This window comes from Lepidothrix coronata, unplaced genomic scaffold, assembly GCF_001604755.1.
Source record: "Lepidothrix coronata isolate B3197 unplaced genomic scaffold, Lepidothrix_coronata-1.0 Scaffold62, whole genome shotgun sequence".
NCBI lineage: Eukaryota > Metazoa > Chordata > Aves > Passeriformes > Pipridae > Lepidothrix > Lepidothrix coronata.
Window position 1 is genome coordinate 1,249,468 of NW_016690242.1, and position 18,559 is coordinate 1,268,026.

The following is an 18,559-nucleotide window of genomic DNA, read 5'->3' on the forward strand; positions in this document are numbered from 1 at the left end:
AAACCTCTTCAAAAATATTTATACATTTTCTATGCTCTGTGCATAAAGGATTTGCAATTTTTCAGCATAAATGAAGGGATTGAAAGACTGAAAGCAATGACAATACATAGAGTTCAGTGCTTCATTTGTGTAGTTCTACTATAATAGGATATATTCAGTGCCTCAAAATTATATATGATTCACATTTGAAATGTAAAGGATTTTCTCTTTTTCAAGTGTAAATCTTTATCTGTGTGCTGTATTAGAGTGCTGTTGCTTGCACAGCTGCGGTTGAGGATGCATAAACATTTCTGTTTAAGACATCATATTCCCAAGAGTTTATAATTCAGCTGTAAAACTTAACACATGGATAGACCAATTCATTCTAGAAATTTTCTTTCTTTCTTATGGTGTTTCAAAAAGCAGCAATCTCTTAAAAAAACCCCACCTTTTTAGCTTCGTGATTTAATTTGTTGAAGATTGTTGATGACACAAAATATGTCTCATTTAGAATTGTTTTAAGGGTAGTTGGCAATAAACATGAGACCCTTGTGGAGAAAAACATACAGCTTTTTATTTTTAAATATGTATTGGTTTTGTTACAGAGTTACTTCCTCTCAACATCTTAGTACCTTAGAAAGACATACCTTTTTTGGAAGGATTTACGTGTATGCTTAAGATGTTCTCCTGTTACTGCATTTTATAGGGGAGGGGTTGAGATAGAAAGAAATTTAAGAATTTTTCACACAGAAATTGCCATAGGAACTGTACCACAGAGCACAACATTGAACTTCATACTCCCAGACTGGAAGAGTACATCTTTAATTTTCTAAACACAATGAAACTTTCACTATCTACTGTTTCATCTTTCAGGCACAGGCTGGCCCTTTATCTTGTTTATATATATATGTGTGTTTTGAGGTCCTGGCATGGAAGGGTTAGAATGTGGGTTTAGAAGCTTTCAAAGAGGCTTTTACCTCAAAATTTGTGTTATAATTCAATTTATATAAGGGGAAGTTACTAGAAGGAAGAATAATGCGCTTTCAACATCTACAGAGCCAGCTTCATGTCTGTAAGGTAGATGGAAAAGAGGCAAAAAAATCCAACCCCAAACTTCCAAAAAAGCCACAAATGGTAGTCTGGAAGCAAAATAATTGCACCTGTCCAACTGTGCCAGCTTCTACAAGATGTGAATTTTAAAGGCAAAGCAGGACAATGGAACAATATTGGACACAAGCCAATAGCTCTAATTCCCACTCTAACTGGAAATTAGCTAAAAGTATGGAATTTAACAGCAATGACAAAGTGAAACCCAGCAGGCTCATTATTTAAGTCAGATCCCTAAAATTCTTAAAATAGAATTGGTCAACATTAGAGGCGACTTGTGTGAAGTGTTTGAGGGAAATAATGTCACTCTCACAGTGAATTAAATTCTTTGGAGACTTCAACACCAAATTCCTTTACTGGTTGTCAAATTACTGAAAGATTATAGAGAGTATTTACTAGATAAGATGGAGTCTACAAATTTTGTAGAAATGCTTATAAAGTTAGGAAACAAAAGTTGCATTGACGTTTGCTTCTGTCTAGTAAGAAGCTTCACCTACACAGCATGACCTAACATACTGTGGAATGTAATTATAAAATGCTGGTCTAAAAAGAACTAAGATGTGGTAATCTGATCTTCCTATAGAGACCATAATGAATTATATTTTCACCTTTTTTCCTGAACTTTTCTGTTCAATTATCTCCACACAATAAAAACCAAGAACAGCTCTGCCTTCAGAATGCAATGCAACCTCTTTCAATTTGCAAAAGCTTCTCCACAATAATAAACCCTTACAGAAGAATAACAAAAGAGAACTAATTATCCTTGTGTATATTTGGTAGGATATAAAAAGCTTTTTCAGATCCTTCTGTCATAATGGGTTGTATTGTGAGAAATTAGGTTGGAAAGAAAAGGTGCAGTTGAAAACTAATTCTGCTCGGCATAAATAGGACTACTACTTCATAATTCCCCAACATGGCTGTATTTATTATATAAATATCACTTTATTCTCATATCCAGTCCCACTGCTGGGGATTTCTTCCTTTAACAAGATGGCCTCTGTGCCTGAGACCTCCCTTTCTGAGGCCAGGGTGTTTAAAAGTTGCATTCCAGGATGGACTGGCCTATTTTGGGACTGTTACTCAGTGAAAACTTCCTGAAGAAAGCAAAGTGAGTGAACAGAGATGAATCCATGCATTTTTCGTCTGTATTTCATTTCAAGCATGGTACAGACTATGGAGTTGCTTAAAGCAGAGACTTGGAAAGTCTTTTTGGTTTGGTGTTCTGTTGTTTGTTTTTTTAAGAAAATCTTTGCCTTAGTGGGATTTTGGCTAAAGAAAAAGCACTTTTCTAATTGTCGCTTTTATCCCTTCACCTCTTGTCCCTTCACCAGCATTACTCATTGTAACTTAGTCTATCATTCCACTGAAGGAATACTCAAGCTCTCTGGCACAGTAGAAACAAAGAGCTTTAGTGTTGTCATTGCAGAAACCTTTCTGATGGATAAATCCGACAAATAAGGATTTCAAGCAGTACTGAGCAGAGGTGGGCTGGCTGTGTGCTCTGTGTGCAGTGTGAGCACATCGCAGGGGTGCAGGGGCTGGCCCCTCACTTGCTGGCCAAGAGGGATCAGGGATCACGCTGGGGGAGCTAGGATGGAAACTGGACACAAAATGAGAAGATTTTTTAGAAGTATTTGTGATTTAGAGGCTTATAAACCTGCTTCTGGCTCCCTATGGTTTGCAGTGATACTGCTGCACTGGAAAAAAAGCCATTTTGGATTTCCCGGTTTTTTTTTCCCTATTTCCCACAAATACCTCGTTTCCTGAGGGACCTTAGGAATCACGTCACGATAACACCTGTGTTAACCTGCGGCAAACACGAGCAGCCGTTCCGGTCTCTCCTGTCCGTGTGCGCGGCAAACCCGCTGCCCGCGGCAGGGGGCAGCGCCGGGCGGGCTGGGCGCGAGTGTTTCCCGACACCGCTTTTTTTTTGTTTATTTCACTGCTCGTTGGGGTTTATTAAATTAATTTCAGGGTGGTGGAAGCCGCCTGTTTGCACTGAAGTGCCCTTTTTTTGTGCCCGCTTAGCTCTGTTTTCTGTGTGCGTGGCACCACGAGGAGCTCGGCTGCGGGCTCCGTCAGCTCTGTGGTGAGGAATTACAGGATACTGATTGAAGCCAAAGACCGAGGAAGATCTCTAGAGTTTCTCTATCCTCTCGCCAAGCTGAAAAATCCTTTCTGATTTATATTCGAATCTTCCTTTCAAATTGGAGCAACCGTAAAATGCTAAAATGTTACACCTTTTAGGGAGAAGATTATTCGTAACAGACCTCATTGATAGAATATTTATCCTGACATTTAATTTATTTTTACTTTATTCTAAATTCCCCCTCTTTTGTGCTGCTAAGCTTTAAGTATTGTGTTACATCCTCTTGGCCCAGTTAACAATACTAGTAAGCCTCCTAAACTCAATGACAAAAACCCTTGTCTTTTTTTTTTTTTTTAGAGTACCAATAACTCTATGCTGTTTCATTAGTAAAATTACATTGTTACTGTCCTGTATCTTTCCCATCCGTGACAGCCATGAAAATACAGCGCAAATGTACATGGATGGTCTTTGTTGTCTTCTGCAACATTTAATTCAGTATCTGGCATTGGACTAGATTTTGTTGGCATTATTATCTCTGGACCTATCCATATTCAGGGTGGTTTTTCCCTGGAAGTAATTGTTTGTAGCTTTCTATGCTCTATCTTGTTTGTAGATTTTCTGCCCACATATCTCATTTCTATTAGCTTCTTTTTACCAAAATCTTTTTCTTTTATGCTGTTTTCAGCATTTAGTGTCGTTCAAAAGTTGAATCAGTTTGCAGTGTATCCCTTAGTCTAGGTCATTAATAAAGATGTTAAATAAAACTGTGACTAACGCTAATCCCTCTGGGACACAGCTGGACACTTCTCTTCCAACTCAGTACATTGCCACTCATCATTACCCTTTACTTATGGTCTGTCAGCCAGTTTTCAGTCTATGAGATGGTGTGTCACATCCCAGATCTTCAGAGTTTGTCCACAGAGCAAGATTTTTTAATAGAAATGGCATCAAACGTAGTCTCTTCTTGTTTTGTTCCACCAATGATTATGCCCATTTTAAAAAATAATTTATCTGATGTCTTATTCATGAGTCACCTCTTCTTTTGATTGCCATTGTTGTCTTATTCTTTTCTGAAATCTAAATTTGCTTCCATGCTGTCTGTTTTGTTTCTCCTGTATTTTGCTTCTATATTCTGTGTCAAAGCCCAACAAATATTTGCCAAGATTCTATTATTTGAAAACCAGAAAGGAATTATGTGCATACATTTATATTTTTTTAAGTCTAGAACAATACTGTAGAATGGAGAGCAAAACTAGATAATGTTACAGAAACTTAGCTACAGTAATAAACATATAAAGAGGAATGAGGAAAGAGAACTAAGTATTCTTGTGTAGATTTCCTGGAAAGACTTTTAAAAGGTGCCTTACATTTGTTTGCTATCCTCACTAGTTCCTTAAGAATTCCTTAAGATATTGAGACATATATCAGATAGACATGTTTATTTGGTTTTTCCAGGTATAATTTTTTTCAATATATGTTCTTCATTAATGTTTTTGAGTACTTTCTGATCAACTCTTCAGATGTTTCCAGTTTTTCTTTCTCCTTATACATTTCTGCATGCCAATGTTTTATTAACTTCTCAGAATTATGTTTTTGGTTACTCATATGTTGCGATAGTGTCTGTGTTCATGTCTTGGTTTGAAGTCTAATACTTTCTGATTGGAGGCACCAGGCATCATTATATAGTCACATTCCAAATTCTACCCTTTTGCTGGAGTTTTGTACTGTTGGCTTTTCTGCTGAGATCTCTCTTTTCCAGATAATGACATTGCTCACAAAATTGAATCTCTGAGATGTGTTTTAAAAATATTTGTTTTAGGAATTGAAGACATACTGTGAAGGCAGTAATATAAGTGAAGTAGACCTTACTACTGGGTCTTTCATTATTTGTATGTAGCCGTTAAAGGCAAGAGTTTTCTAAACGGAGAGTCAAAATGATAGGCACCTTGAGAACTGGGTTGGCATTCAAAAGTGCTTACTGCTAAGCAACTGCTGTTGTTGTCCATGGTTTGATATTATCCTCTGCTGTTTGTCTTGTATTACAGATAATTTTTCTTTAACTGAATAGTTTCTTTGATTATCATCTTAGGATTTCAGAAATGTAGATAATTTTGAGAAATGGTGCGGGCAGGCAGTAAGTATAATAATATGAATAATGCTACTGAGTTTTGTCACCACTGCAGGTAGTTTAAACCAGTCTCAAAACCCATGTCGTTTGGCTCAGTTGCCAGCTGGAGACTTACAGACAGCAGTTAAGATTTCTGTAGTGATACAAACATCAAAATTATCTTAGGTAAATACTTATTTTACTTTCTTTTATGATGGTCTCATGTGGGGGTTTCAGCGTGATTGTGACCACCACCTTTTCTGTGGTAGGATCACAGGTATTCAAGTATTGCCGTTTATGAGCAACTCCTGTGACCGTCTCTCAAAATTCATTCAAGAAAATCACTTCCTTTCCTGCGTTTTTGGTTGTGTTGCTTCATGTATCTGCCTCCAGATTTCTGACTTCTTGCCTGCCACATAGGACAGAGAAACAGGAATTTTTACTTTTTCATGAGGGTTTTTTTTTCAATTAGTGATGCAGAAACAAATAACATTGTAGGAGACTAATGAAAACAGTGATTTCTTTCAGAATTTGAAATTATTTACTAGCCAAACAGTTTTATAATTGAATTTTGTGATTTCTTTAAATGACCTAGCTTAGAAAATTTTAAACTACTGGTAGAGAATTTGTGAAAGATGCTGGCTGCAAGCAGGTCACCATGTATGTACATTCATTGCCTGCTTGACCTGCGTCAAAATAGGAAGATAGGGGACTATAATCCTTGCTGATGCAATAAAACAGAGAGGTTAGATTATGTATCTTCAGCAACACATTGTGAATAACAAGCCTCAGTACAGGGCTGCTGCACCTGTTATTGCTGGAGGGCAAAGAGGCAAGTGGTTCCAAAGGGAACTGACCTTTTTCTTTCAGGCATTGAGTCAATCCCTTATCCTAAGGCACACATTCTGCGTTAAAATTATTATAACTCTCCTGATATTAGGCTGAACAACAGCCTCTGGTGAAAATCTATGGAAAAAGCCATGAAAAATATTGTGGTGATGGTAGTTTGTCTATTGTTTTTAATTAAGTCTTTGTAGGAAATATATTCTGTAATTTTGAAAGACATCACTAAATTCTTCTCTGATAAAAATGAATTTAATTAAAGTTTAAAATAAAATTTTAAGTCTTGTTTGCCTGAATTAACAGCTCACAAGATAGCAAAATGTAAACAACAATGTTTATCAGTGAATGTGATAAAAAATCCTTTTAAATTCTGTAATGTATAATACAGTGTGTATCAACTGGCTGCTACCTCAGCTGAATTTCTATCTGTAAGATCTGATTTACAAATAGACAACTTTCTGTTAAATTATTCACATCTCATAATAATTGATGTAACAGAGTTGATCTTATGCTGGTGCATATTTGATCATAAATTCAATGAAAACAGCCACCATCTTTGTGATGTTTGTCCAGCTAAATCCTTCAGTGAATAAAATAATAAAGATGCCAGCTGTGTTTGTTTTGTGATCACTGCTGCAAAAGAAGGCTGAAAATACAAATGAATAGAAGACCTAATTTTTCATGTTGGATTTATAAACTTAAAATCTTAGTGCAAAGAATTTAAATTGAAAAAACTAAATTTTTAGTTCTGTCACATTCTCATAAAATTATTGTTTGCTTTTTTTGTTCCTATTGTTTAAGAACCCAGAATATTTTTAAAATATGGATATTATTTGGATCCAAAATTACTAAATGTAAGGAAATCTTGCAAAAATATATGAAATTTATGGTTTTCTCTCTGACATCATTGCATGTTCACCATCATTTTTGCATTGCTTCTTTGGTTAGATTTTTATAGTAGTCTTAAAGCTCTGTTTACTACTGTATATTGTTATTGTGCTTCAAACTTGATTTCACCACCCTGACATCAAAAATCATGCTCCCGATTATTACTGGCCTTCCTTCAGAATTATGACTTCTGCAGAATACTGTTATATTCCTTTTATTTCTTTCCTATTTGATCCTTAGAGTGCCCTTGAGTCAAACTTGTTTCGCCAACTATGAGGGCATAAATTTTCCTGAGATGTTGACAGATAGTGTTTCGTGAATATCATTTTTCTATCAGCTACAACCTACATCTATACTGCTAACTAAAGCAGAGCCTGGGACTATCTTCTGGCCCCGAGGCCATGTGGCAGACCTTGGCTACAGCTATGCTAAGTAACACTTGGGTGTGCATCTCCTGTGGGCTTTATGTGGTTCCCATGCAGCTGCAGCTGCAGTTATTATTTCAGGGTTGTTCAGCATTAGATTTTTAAATCAAAATTTCCAGAATTACATAAGACCCATGTTGCAGACCGTAGGAATTGTGTTTTCTAGCATAATATATTTCATGCCTTCCTTGTAGGAGCCTAGTACCTGCCTCCTTTCGGGAATGGTGCCTGGCATGAGTTATTCCCTAAACTGTGTCTAGGAGTGGGTTTGGAGCATGCTAGCTGGTGTAGGCAAAAATAATCCAGGGTCAGTGTGGACATTCAATGGTTGACCAATCTCCCTAGCCCTGCTTAATTTGGCAATATAGGCTTTAAGAGAGAGATTCTTACTATTCCCTGTGCACACTTGAGCATATTCCCAGTCAAGTTTCCTACTCTCATTGTAATGCTAGTCTTCTTTGTCACTTAGGACTGAAGCCTTAGGGAGGCTTTTTATCTTTCTTTTCCTATCCCATGCATCCAGAATGCTATATACATTTTACAATATTGTTTTATTTCCAGCTTTTCCAAGATATATTTTGTCTTCCCCAACCAACTCTGCCACTCTGATCTTGATTATTGTAATATAATTCTCGTGTTCACTCCTGATCAACACCCTTCTTCAGATCATACAAAAAGCAGCCAGTAAATTCAGTTTATTTTTGTGTGTTGTTCAGCTCTTATCCGAACACTGGCCATTTCACTCCCTCGTTTTGAGCTCCTTCTTATCCTTTTCAAAATCTCCATAATTTTGCCTTTTCCTCTCTTCCTTCACAAAGCCATGTATTTGCTCCTATTCCCTATTTTTATGTCAGTGATCCCTTTCTTATATTTATGCATTCTCCTGTCCCCTAGATAACTCAGGCAGACTCATAACTGCTGCCTTCCTTTCTGGGAATCAGAGGGGCTTGTGCCCAGATACTGCATTTATCAGTTGTTTGTGGTCTTTTTCTCCAGGCTTCTTGTTCTCATTTTGGAAGCTTCTAGGACTTGTCAGTCTCAAATATCTGCTTTTGCAGAAGCTTAATGTCCATTTGGGACCCTAAACCAAGACCTAGATGTTTATTTACCGTCCCGTCAGATTCAGTGACAGCACACATGACCAGACCTGTCACAGAGCTCCATGGATTCCACAGTTCCATGTGTGCAAAATCTTTTGAAAATCCAGATGCTTATTTTGAATCATTAGACGTGGTCTGAGCTCTGCTGACAGTCAATTTTTAGTGACAGCTGGCTCATTGGGAAATCTGACCTTTAGCGGTCACTATTATAGGTAACAATTTTGATTTTAGTTCTTAAATCACCTATGCTGATTTATGCCTAAGTAGCAGTAACTCCCTGTGTAGCTGTCTCTCTTTCATGATACTTTGACAGGATAGGATTTGCAAAAATGGTTCAGGGTTGAGTTCTTCCCTACTGCAAGCCAATTTCTGAATGTCAGCACTGCATCCTCACACATATGTGAGTACAGGCACTTAAAAGTCCACGTATTTCAGTAATTGGTAGTTAAAATATATGGAATTTGTGGCTTGGTGCTTGACCTCCAAGCTGTTTATAGGTAAAAAGGCATAACTCTTGCATTATATTCAAGCAACTTCAATATAGGTATGTGTGGATGTGTAATGTTTCACTTTTTTAAAAAAAACAGTGCAAAATCATGTTCTGTTTTCTCCAAAGTGCATAGTAGAGAGATCGCTGTTTTCTCCTTCTATGGTGGGCTGCCTAAGAAACCTAGGGGTTTTTTTCTGTCTTCAAAGTTGAATTCATACTTCCTTTAACAAATTAACACAAATGTATTTGTCTCTCAAAAAGTATTACTGCTGTTGGTATCAGGCACTGGATCTTCAGTCTGCCAGCTTCTCCCTACTTGAAGAGAACCTAATGTTCACTTTAGAAAGTATCTGTCTCCATTAATGTAAAGAAGGAGTGGCGTACTAAATCAGGAGAGGGGATCTGGAGATAGCACTTTCTGCACCACAGTGCTGATGTGAATGTAGTGTCCCATCCTGTGTTCTCTTCTGATGTCATCTGAACCAAGTACCTGAGGGTCAGGGAGCTGCAGCTAGTTCTATATGATGTCTGTCTAAATGCAGCTAGTTCTATATGATGTCTGTCTAAATGCAGAGGCATAGTAATACATAATAAGGTATTTTTGACTGCATGGCTTGAATATACTGCCCATATGCTCTCATTATAACCACCTCAGTCTCCTCCTCTCAATGTTTACTAGTTCTGCATAATTTCTCTGTCATGTCTTAGCTTAGGAATATAGTTGCAAAAAGTTCAGGATGCCTGCTTTTACATAATTGCTTAGTCTCATTGGGTTCAGCCAGGCATCTCATCTACACTAAGTTAAATACATGCATATGCCTGGGGTCTGTCTTCCCGAGCTTTCTAGGCTTGGGGCATTCTCTCTGCCTCCAAATCTCTATCCACTTTTAATGAGCTGTATAAATAAATACAAAGTACTCCTGTTGGTTTCATATCCATAAAAATATATTTTGTTAGCAGGGAGGTATACAGTAATAGAAAAGATCACACCATCTGATGTTTTAGGGAGCTGTGGGAGGACAGGACGAGTAGCTGCTTCCAAATGGTTGATGGATCTGAGGCCCCAGCAAGACAGATTTGTAGTTTAACTGTGATAAATGATCTTTGGCTTCACTGACTAAAGCAAGGTCACCCTTCTCGGGGCACTGCCTGCATGCTGCAACCTTGCAGCAAACCCTTGTTGAAGAGTTCTTGAGCAAACAGACCAGTTCTTATTTACATTGGAATGAAATTAAGACTTCTCAAAGCCAAGATAATAAAATATCAGAAAAGATGGTAGAGTTGTATAAAGTAGGACTAATGTTTACTTACTAGCACTTAGTTCTGGGGTTTTTTTTCTAAAGGCAATAGGTCCAGAAAGACAGCTGGATAAAGGAAGTAAAGGAAAACTTAATTTACTACCGTAATGGGTGCACCTATTTGACAAATCTGAAAATCAGTTTGGGTTTTTTTAACTTTGGAATATTTTTTGCATGGATGAAGGGTGGAGGAGGAGGAAAAGCACAGAGCTTTGACTGCATTGTGTGCCAAAGGTTTATTTCAGCTATTTCTATGTTGGGGGCTAAGGGGGTTATTCCCTTCATTTTTTTTGGCTTATGTCCAGCCAGTGAGGAAATAAATATGTGAAGAAAGAATGCTATGGAATGTTAACTGCACTGCTGTATTTTCTTCCTTTTATCATGCCCCAAGATTCAGTGAAGTTGATATAAATTCACCATGCCTTATTTTAAAAAGCATAACAGAAAGGCATTCTTCCTTTAAGAGTCAAACTGTAAAAGGTGATTTTCTTTCACTCAGTTTGGTTTAAGCCTGTAAAAAGCATTAAGTGAAAAATCTGATATATTTGTTAGGGCATTTATTGCATTACTAACTTATATTTTCAGTTCTCAGTGAAACGTTTATAGAGAACATAAACCTTGAAGAGTTTTTGTTCAGGATTAAAGTTATATTTTCTCCATTTTCTGCTGAAATAATAGTTCATAAAATCATTGTTAGTAATTATTTCTAGCTCTGTTTATTTTCCAAGGATGTTCTGTTCAACTTGCTGAGATTGACAGCCTTTAAAAAACATTCACCTTGATCAGAAGATTCATGCCCTTTAAAGAATTTCCAAATAATCAAAAGCTACTGATTAGATGTCACCACTGTGGTGTTGTTCTTCATTAATTGCACTTACAACAAACAAAGATGTTCCAGTAAATTATAAATCTGGGATATTCAGTAGTGGTCTTTCGTGGTGTAAGTAATGTGCTATGTCTTCCATAATTAGTATCTTTAATACTGGGCTAATTGGGATGCTGAAAGAATTAGGATTGGTGGTGGCATGTAAAATCAAAAAGAAGTAATTGCTAAATTCTTTCTAGGACAAAATAGTAAGGCATGTTCTAATTAAAATTTTTTCAGAAATACTTATTCTGGAAAATACCTGTATCTAAGAGAAACTGCTGAAAACTGAGTAAAATACTGTGAATTACTTAAGGTAGCCTTCTTTTAGTTTAATGAGTTAGTTGTGGTTTTAAACAGTTGCAAAACACTGTACCCAGCAGTCATGTTGCCTGGAATATCACAATCCCGGAATTCCCAGAAATTAAGGAAGTTACATGATCCTAAAACAGAAAACCACATTCTCGATAGCTTAGAGTATGTTATCACTGGCATATACTGTATATTTTCTGTTTAAATAAGCTTTTCTTCACTTTGATGTCTGCCATGTAGACTCTATATTTCTTTTTTCATTTGATGCTCCAGCATATATTATCCTGGCAGAAAGATGCCTTACATCAAATGTAAGCCTTACTCTGTATCAGAATAATATAGAACTAGGAGGGGAAATATCTGCAATATTGTCTATGAACAGTATTAACTATCTTCCTGCCATAAGTTCTCAATAGTTGGTGCTGGGTTTGTTTGGAAGGTTTCACAGCTCAGCATATTTATTCTGAGGCATCAGAGCGAGGGCTAGCCTGGGTGCATGTCAGGCTGCAGAAGAACAAAACTCAGGATACTGTTAAGTCTGTTGTATATTGTCTGATTGTCTTTAAGCTTAGCATTTAAACATCAAATTTACCAAATTCAATTTTAAGGTAGTGTGTTCTGTAATGGTGTTAATGTTCTGCTTCCTCTATGAAGCAAACCTTTCAAGCTGGATTTTACAAGCAGTATTGTGTGGAAGAAATATCTTAATACATCTGAAACAGACACAAAAACACATCAAATCTAGTGCAGAAAGATGTTCAGGGAGAAATATACACTTATATCTAAGTTTTTGTCTTGAGTTGCATTCAGTGATGACACATACAAATGATTTTATGATCAAGTTGTAATTGAGCTTAATGGCCATTGTCAAATGTGAATTGCCTTGAGAGGCTGGATCATTTCATTGTCTAGCTTAGGTGTGTCCAGATGGAGTCTCTGAAGCCTAATGTGACTCATGAACAGTGTAAGCATCTTAATTCTCTGTTCTGAGTTCAGGAGTTGCAACTATAATTATGATTTACCTACTGGGTTGATAGATTCTTTTAAAAATTTACCAAGTGTATAAAAATATATAGCTAGAGGTAAATCTATATTAATTAAAATAGAAAGAAAACCTACTTGCCTATATTGTTAGAACCTTCATTTGTTAGATTCACTTTTTTTCGTTAAATGCTATTCATCTTGGCTGCTTTCCTGCTAATGGCATCTGTGCAACTGTCAAGTGAGAATTAGCTCAGACAGGCCAGGGTTATTATTACCTTCCTGGAATGCTCTGAATGAACTTACCTCCACAGCCTTCCAAATGGGACTCTGACCTCTGCTACATTGACATTAACAGCAATACCAAGGAATCAAACACTGATACTTTTCTTTTTATCTCTGTGCCATATCAGTGCGTATTTATCATTGGTTGTCATGGCTTTTATTGTAATAATAAATATTTTGACCCCCTTTTCAGTACTTCAGTGGGTAAGACTGCTGTGATATGGTAATATAATTGAAAGGAATCAAATTAATTTTTAAATTTCCAAAGAGACCGTTTCATACAGCCCCATGGAAATGATGATGGTCTGAAGACTGTGGAGTGCAGTGCTGTGCAGGAGCACAGAGCAAGGGAGCAGCATAGCCACATTAGTGCAGACTTTGCCCCAGTCTAGCTCATCCAAGAAGCCTGAGCTAGATGTTGCACTAATATGGCAGTCTTGCTTCTAGTGAGGTACGGAGCTACCAGAGTGCAATTAAATTGATGGCCTAGGGAGCCTGGAGACTGGATTTTCCTACTCTGCGTGCGTAGAGAGTTCAGTGTTTCTGAATCTAAACTGTTGCCAGTATCTCAATTTGGGATGCAGGTGTCTGCATCTATCTATCTCAACTACCTCAACGATCTCAACACTGACATGTCATTCCTATGGCTCTGTTTGATTGTATTATTTACTGTACAGTTTGACTTGAGGTACCTCTACACTATGCTGTAGAGCAAATTCTGTGTTTTGTGATTGATCAGCAGTGAGTAAAACACTGCTTCAGTGAGCCTTCAAACAGCTTTGTCTCTCTTTGTTCATCAGTTTTAGTCCTCGATACCCTCTGTGTAAAACACTGAAAAGATGGTAACATCTTTACTCTGTTAGATGCTCGTCTTGAGGTACCGTTTTATGCCTTTATCTGTGTCAAAAGCTAAAAGCATCGCATCAAAACTTGTGTTCACTTGTTATGGTGGTTTCATAATGGCTAAATAAGCTCTACAAAAGCTCCATGGAGGCACATCAGGCGCGTTAGGGAAGCAGCTCCTGCATGCTGGAGCTGGCACGTCAGGTCTTTGAAGACGGTAGGTGTTCTCGGCATGGCTGTAACAACAGAAAAGGCTGTTGTGTTTTGTAAAAATGAAATGCTACTTAAGGTAGGCCCTGCTCTGTGTGCCACATAGCTACTGCTAATAGGATGGCGTGCATATTCAGAGATACGAACTATCAAGGCACATGAGGGTATGTCTGTATCTGCTGGTCAGAAGGCAATGAATTTGCAAAGAAATCATTAACTACAATATATGGTGCTGTACAGTGTCAGAACCCAGGAGAGGCTAAAGCTAAGGACAAGGGGGAAAGATTGCTGTCCTCAAGCAGACTTGGGTGAAAATGGGGAGTACAACCATTGTGGCGGTGTGTTGGTAGTGAGGTACCAAAGGAACTGTACAGGAACCCTGTTTTTGAGGGGACCACAGTGTCCTCTGTGAAACGAGCTGTGTATGGCTACCGTATGTCCTGCCTGATTTACACCAGTTTGTTTGTTCTCTTCATACCATTAAACTTTAAACTCTACTAAATGGTGTGATTGTTCGAGTTAACTGTGGTTTTGTCTTTCAGCATTTCAGGTTGCAAAGAATTGCTTAGAATAAAGAAGCAGAGCTGAGATTTCTAAAGGGAATTAGGTGCCTCACTCCTCTAGACCATGCTATTAGTGCCAGTTGAGAAATTAATTAATGATACATTGTGAGCATCATATCTTCACATAGAAAATATGCACAGTAAATGATTTTTGCTTTGGGAAGTATTTACCTCATGCTGTTAAGACCGTATAGACAACATATTATCTCCATTTGTTTCAATGCCCATTTGTCTTAATTATTAATGTGAATTTGAGCTGCTTTCTTCATTGCATTTAAAAGCAAATCACCCCAAGTTCAGAAGTTCACTGCACATGCCCCAAACTTTTTTTTCTCAAGAGCTTAAAGCAAACTTCAGTGATCTTAGTCATGTTCTGCTTGACCAAATACTGACCTTCCTCTGCAGTAGAAAGACATTTAAGCCTGTTTTCTGAAATTAAATCAAATTGTTGTAATCCATTGAGATTTACAACTGCTCAAGTCTAGTCAGATTCATATATGTTTCAAGTGAAACAGGTTTATATGGTGTTTGTTTTTCTTGAGCTAAGGTGGTATGTAGCATTTGGGATTAAATTGAAAATCAGTGTGTTTCACGAATGTCATCAGAGTGGGTATGTAAAAATATTCCCAAAAATATTTCTCAAAACAATATCTATATATTATTTAATGCTCATTGCCAAAGGTTTCTCTGTATTCTGCTGTACACCACATTTTCTGAAAGTATGTATGCTGTCATGGCTAGTAACTGTTCCTCAGTGATTAGTGTGACAGCAAGTGAAGCGTGAATATTGAGACTTGCCATATCATGCATGCCAAGTTCCTATATGGCCCAACTGCTGTGAGACAAAACATGCTATTATGTTTTAGACACAAAGCCATATTGTATGAAATTCCATCCTGTCTCGTACTGAAGGAGGTGTATTTAAAAATCAAATCTTTTTTTTTTCTTTAGTTCTTTTTGTTAACTTTTCCGTATTAGGTATTTAACTACTGAACCCCATCAGAAAATTTAGCCTTTGGCTCTATTAAGGAATCATGTTTCAAGGGGAAATTATTAATGTTTTAAGGAGAATATTTTAAAGAGAATATTGGTAAAAAAAAATTAATGAAAGAAACAAAAGCAAACGTTCCAACGTTCCAGACCACTGAGGTTATGCACTAAGTGGAGTTTTCCGAACAATTCCAGTGTAGCATATGTAATTTAAATACATGATCATACAGTGCATTTTTCATAAGTAAAAGAATAGCTTGTCTTTAAACAAAGCACCAAAATTAGTCATGCATTCCACTAAGGCATCAGTTTTAATACTGACAACCTTAGGAGCCCACATGCATATGCTTTTTGCAGTGTCCACTTATTTCCAGAAGTGACCTTCACAGAACACATGACTTCTGGAGAAGATTTTTTTCATTGCTGTGCAAAGCTCCATAAACAGAACTTTGATGTAGAACTGTAAAGATACAACTGAGTCTAGGTGAAAGTGATGATTTGATCCATGAGTTACTTGGATGATCTTTGGCCTGTATTACACGGGAGGTGACACTAGATCATATATGGTCCCTTTAAAATTCATAAATGCTTGGAACCATAATACTAATAATGTAGCAACTGGAATTTTCAAAGAACTAACAAACAAATAACACCACCCCCACACCCCTAGCACTACCTAGAGTATGATTAGTGCAGGTAGGTCTAATAATTATTGCAGATTGAACTATTTTTGCAGACTGTGTAATGAATATAGTCTTTTTTTCTATGTAATAATTATAAAACCAGCTCTAATTATGGCTGATATATTCATAATTTTTTAATTAGTTGATGTGATTATGTTGCAGCCCTACATATTTTTGTTGATTTTATATTGTATTAATGGATAATCTGCTGATTATTTGATGCTTATCTTTGGTTTCTTGATTGATTTCAGTAAACAGGTATCTTTTTTGTGTCTAGACTGGGAAGGTGACTTTGGATTTCTAAACTGTTCCTACTCAGAATATTTTCAATTTATATAAGTTAATCTGATTTTCTTGCAAAAAAAAAAATCTTAGCAGTATGCCAGGTATGCTGGTGATCATTAATACAGTCAAAATGTCAGCATTGTTCTGTTCGAGGAACTACGGTGTCATCCATAATTTCACTTGCAATTCAGAATTAGTTAATCTTTGAATGTTATTTTCTCTTGCTTTGCCTTACTTAATTAGCATCTTCACTATACCTATGGGTCAACTAATCAATGGTGTAGTTCTTATACTGGAGAGTAATGTTTCAATACTTACTTAAGTGACCTCATTTTTCTGAATTAAAAGTAGTGCTTATTCGAGACAGAGCAAGTTTACTATCGTTCTTAAAAAGGATGCATTTACCTCTGTGGGGAAAAAAATTACACTGGTGAAATGCATTGCCAGAACCTCTGAACGATTAATTGGTGCAAGGGGGGTTAGGACTCAAGACAGGCCTCACAGACTTAATATAATCAGCATTCCATGGAAATTGTGGATGTGTAGAAGAATTAATATCAATTCTCCCTGAATATTTACTCCTCCCTTTCCTTTTCTTTGTTACAATTAGCTTTTTCTTTTGGTATTTTGCTGTCTTCTGTAATAAAATTATCTGTAATTTTCACAGAAGTTTAATGAACAATTTCGACAATCTGGTACTAAATACTCTGAAATTAGTCGTAATTTATAATCTAATTTATAGGCAATGACTGTTTCATTCAAGGTGTATCTATTTTGTCATGAACTGAAAATAAAAACAGAAAAAAATTATGCCCATCAGAAACACTGGAGTTCAGTTGTTTAACCTGAAATAGCAATTCCGAATCCTAATCCTGGGTGATCTATAAGATTATGACTGATGAGATACAATGTCCCAAAGTGGTCAGCACTCCTGGGCAATTCATCCCTGGGCAATTTCTGGATCAATATCCTGCTAGTTCTCAAGAAGAGATCAGATAGGCACAGTATTCAAATTTCTATCTAGCATGCAGTTGCTAGAAATTAAAAAGACAGCCAGTGGCATATTTTTTTAATGATTGCAAACATCAGCATATCATACATATGCCAGCACATAATTTACTAGAGATGCTTTTGACTTTTAATTTATTTTATTTTTCACACTGACTATAGTATGGACATGGACAAAAAGTTGTCCCTATGACATTTGTAACTTAAAGGTCTCAATGTAATAACAATTTATTTTTTTCATTTAGTGTTTTCAGTGTTGTCCATTCTTTGTTGAAGAGGCAGTTTTCACCTCTGCTTACACCGATCCATATAAATTATGCCATGTCAATGTGGTAAAAGAGTAATGCTATTTAATCCATCTTCTTGAATTTGTTTTCTGGAAAGTCAGCTTGAGCTGAAAAAAAATGAACATTTGCATGAAACATGCTGTAGAATTATGGATTTTCAAGGATAACATCTTTTTTTTCAAATGCTGTGGTATTTTGGACTGAAGTTGGGAAAACAGTGCATTGCAGAATAGAGACTTTTTTTACACTTTGGTGTTTAACCAACAAGAGATCTTTACTGAGCATGGTTGAATTTATGAAATTACCTACTAATAATAACAACATGCTATTGACAAGATTTAGCATCTTTTTTTTGACTGCATATTACAAAAAGTTTGGTAGCTTTGGAAATGTAGGAGGCAGCTGTAGGTTAGTAGACCCAGGCCACATATTACTGATTATCATTTTACTTTCTCCCCTCCAAGTCTATTACTTTTAGATTATATTTTCTTATAATATTCCCAAGAATACAGCTCCCAATGAAACAATAAGTTTTCTCAGACTTCTCTAGGAAGCTTAGGAAAGATAATTCACTTACTGTTTAATGTTTGCATTGCTTTAACACTTAATGAAGAGTCAGCCCCCTGCCATAAGAATATATGAACAAGTAAGAAGTCAGTACTTCCCAAAAGACAAATGTCTTTATGAAACCTGATGCGAATGTTGCAAGTTAAGCATCATTGGATTTTAAAATTTGGTACTCACAAAGTTGTATAAATGTTGCTGTTATTGTAAGCTTGGATTTCATGCATTTAGATAGTAATAAGCATTTGTTTCCAGCACTGTAAATTTCAGTCTGTCAGTATGCTCAATAAAACCTAAATGGAAGAATCAGAACAGTTGCTTTCAAGATGCTGTTGCTCATGATGCTTTAGCATACTA

The 18,559-nt window shown here is 36.6% G+C and overlaps 1 protein-coding gene across 1 annotated transcript in view; it reads left to right on the forward strand.

Moving 5' to 3' along the window:
• Nucleotides 1–18,559, forward strand: part of CDK14 (cyclin dependent kinase 14) — a 316,963-nt gene that overhangs the window by 232,811 nt on the left and 65,593 nt on the right. The gene's annotated exons all lie outside the window — the stretch shown is intronic.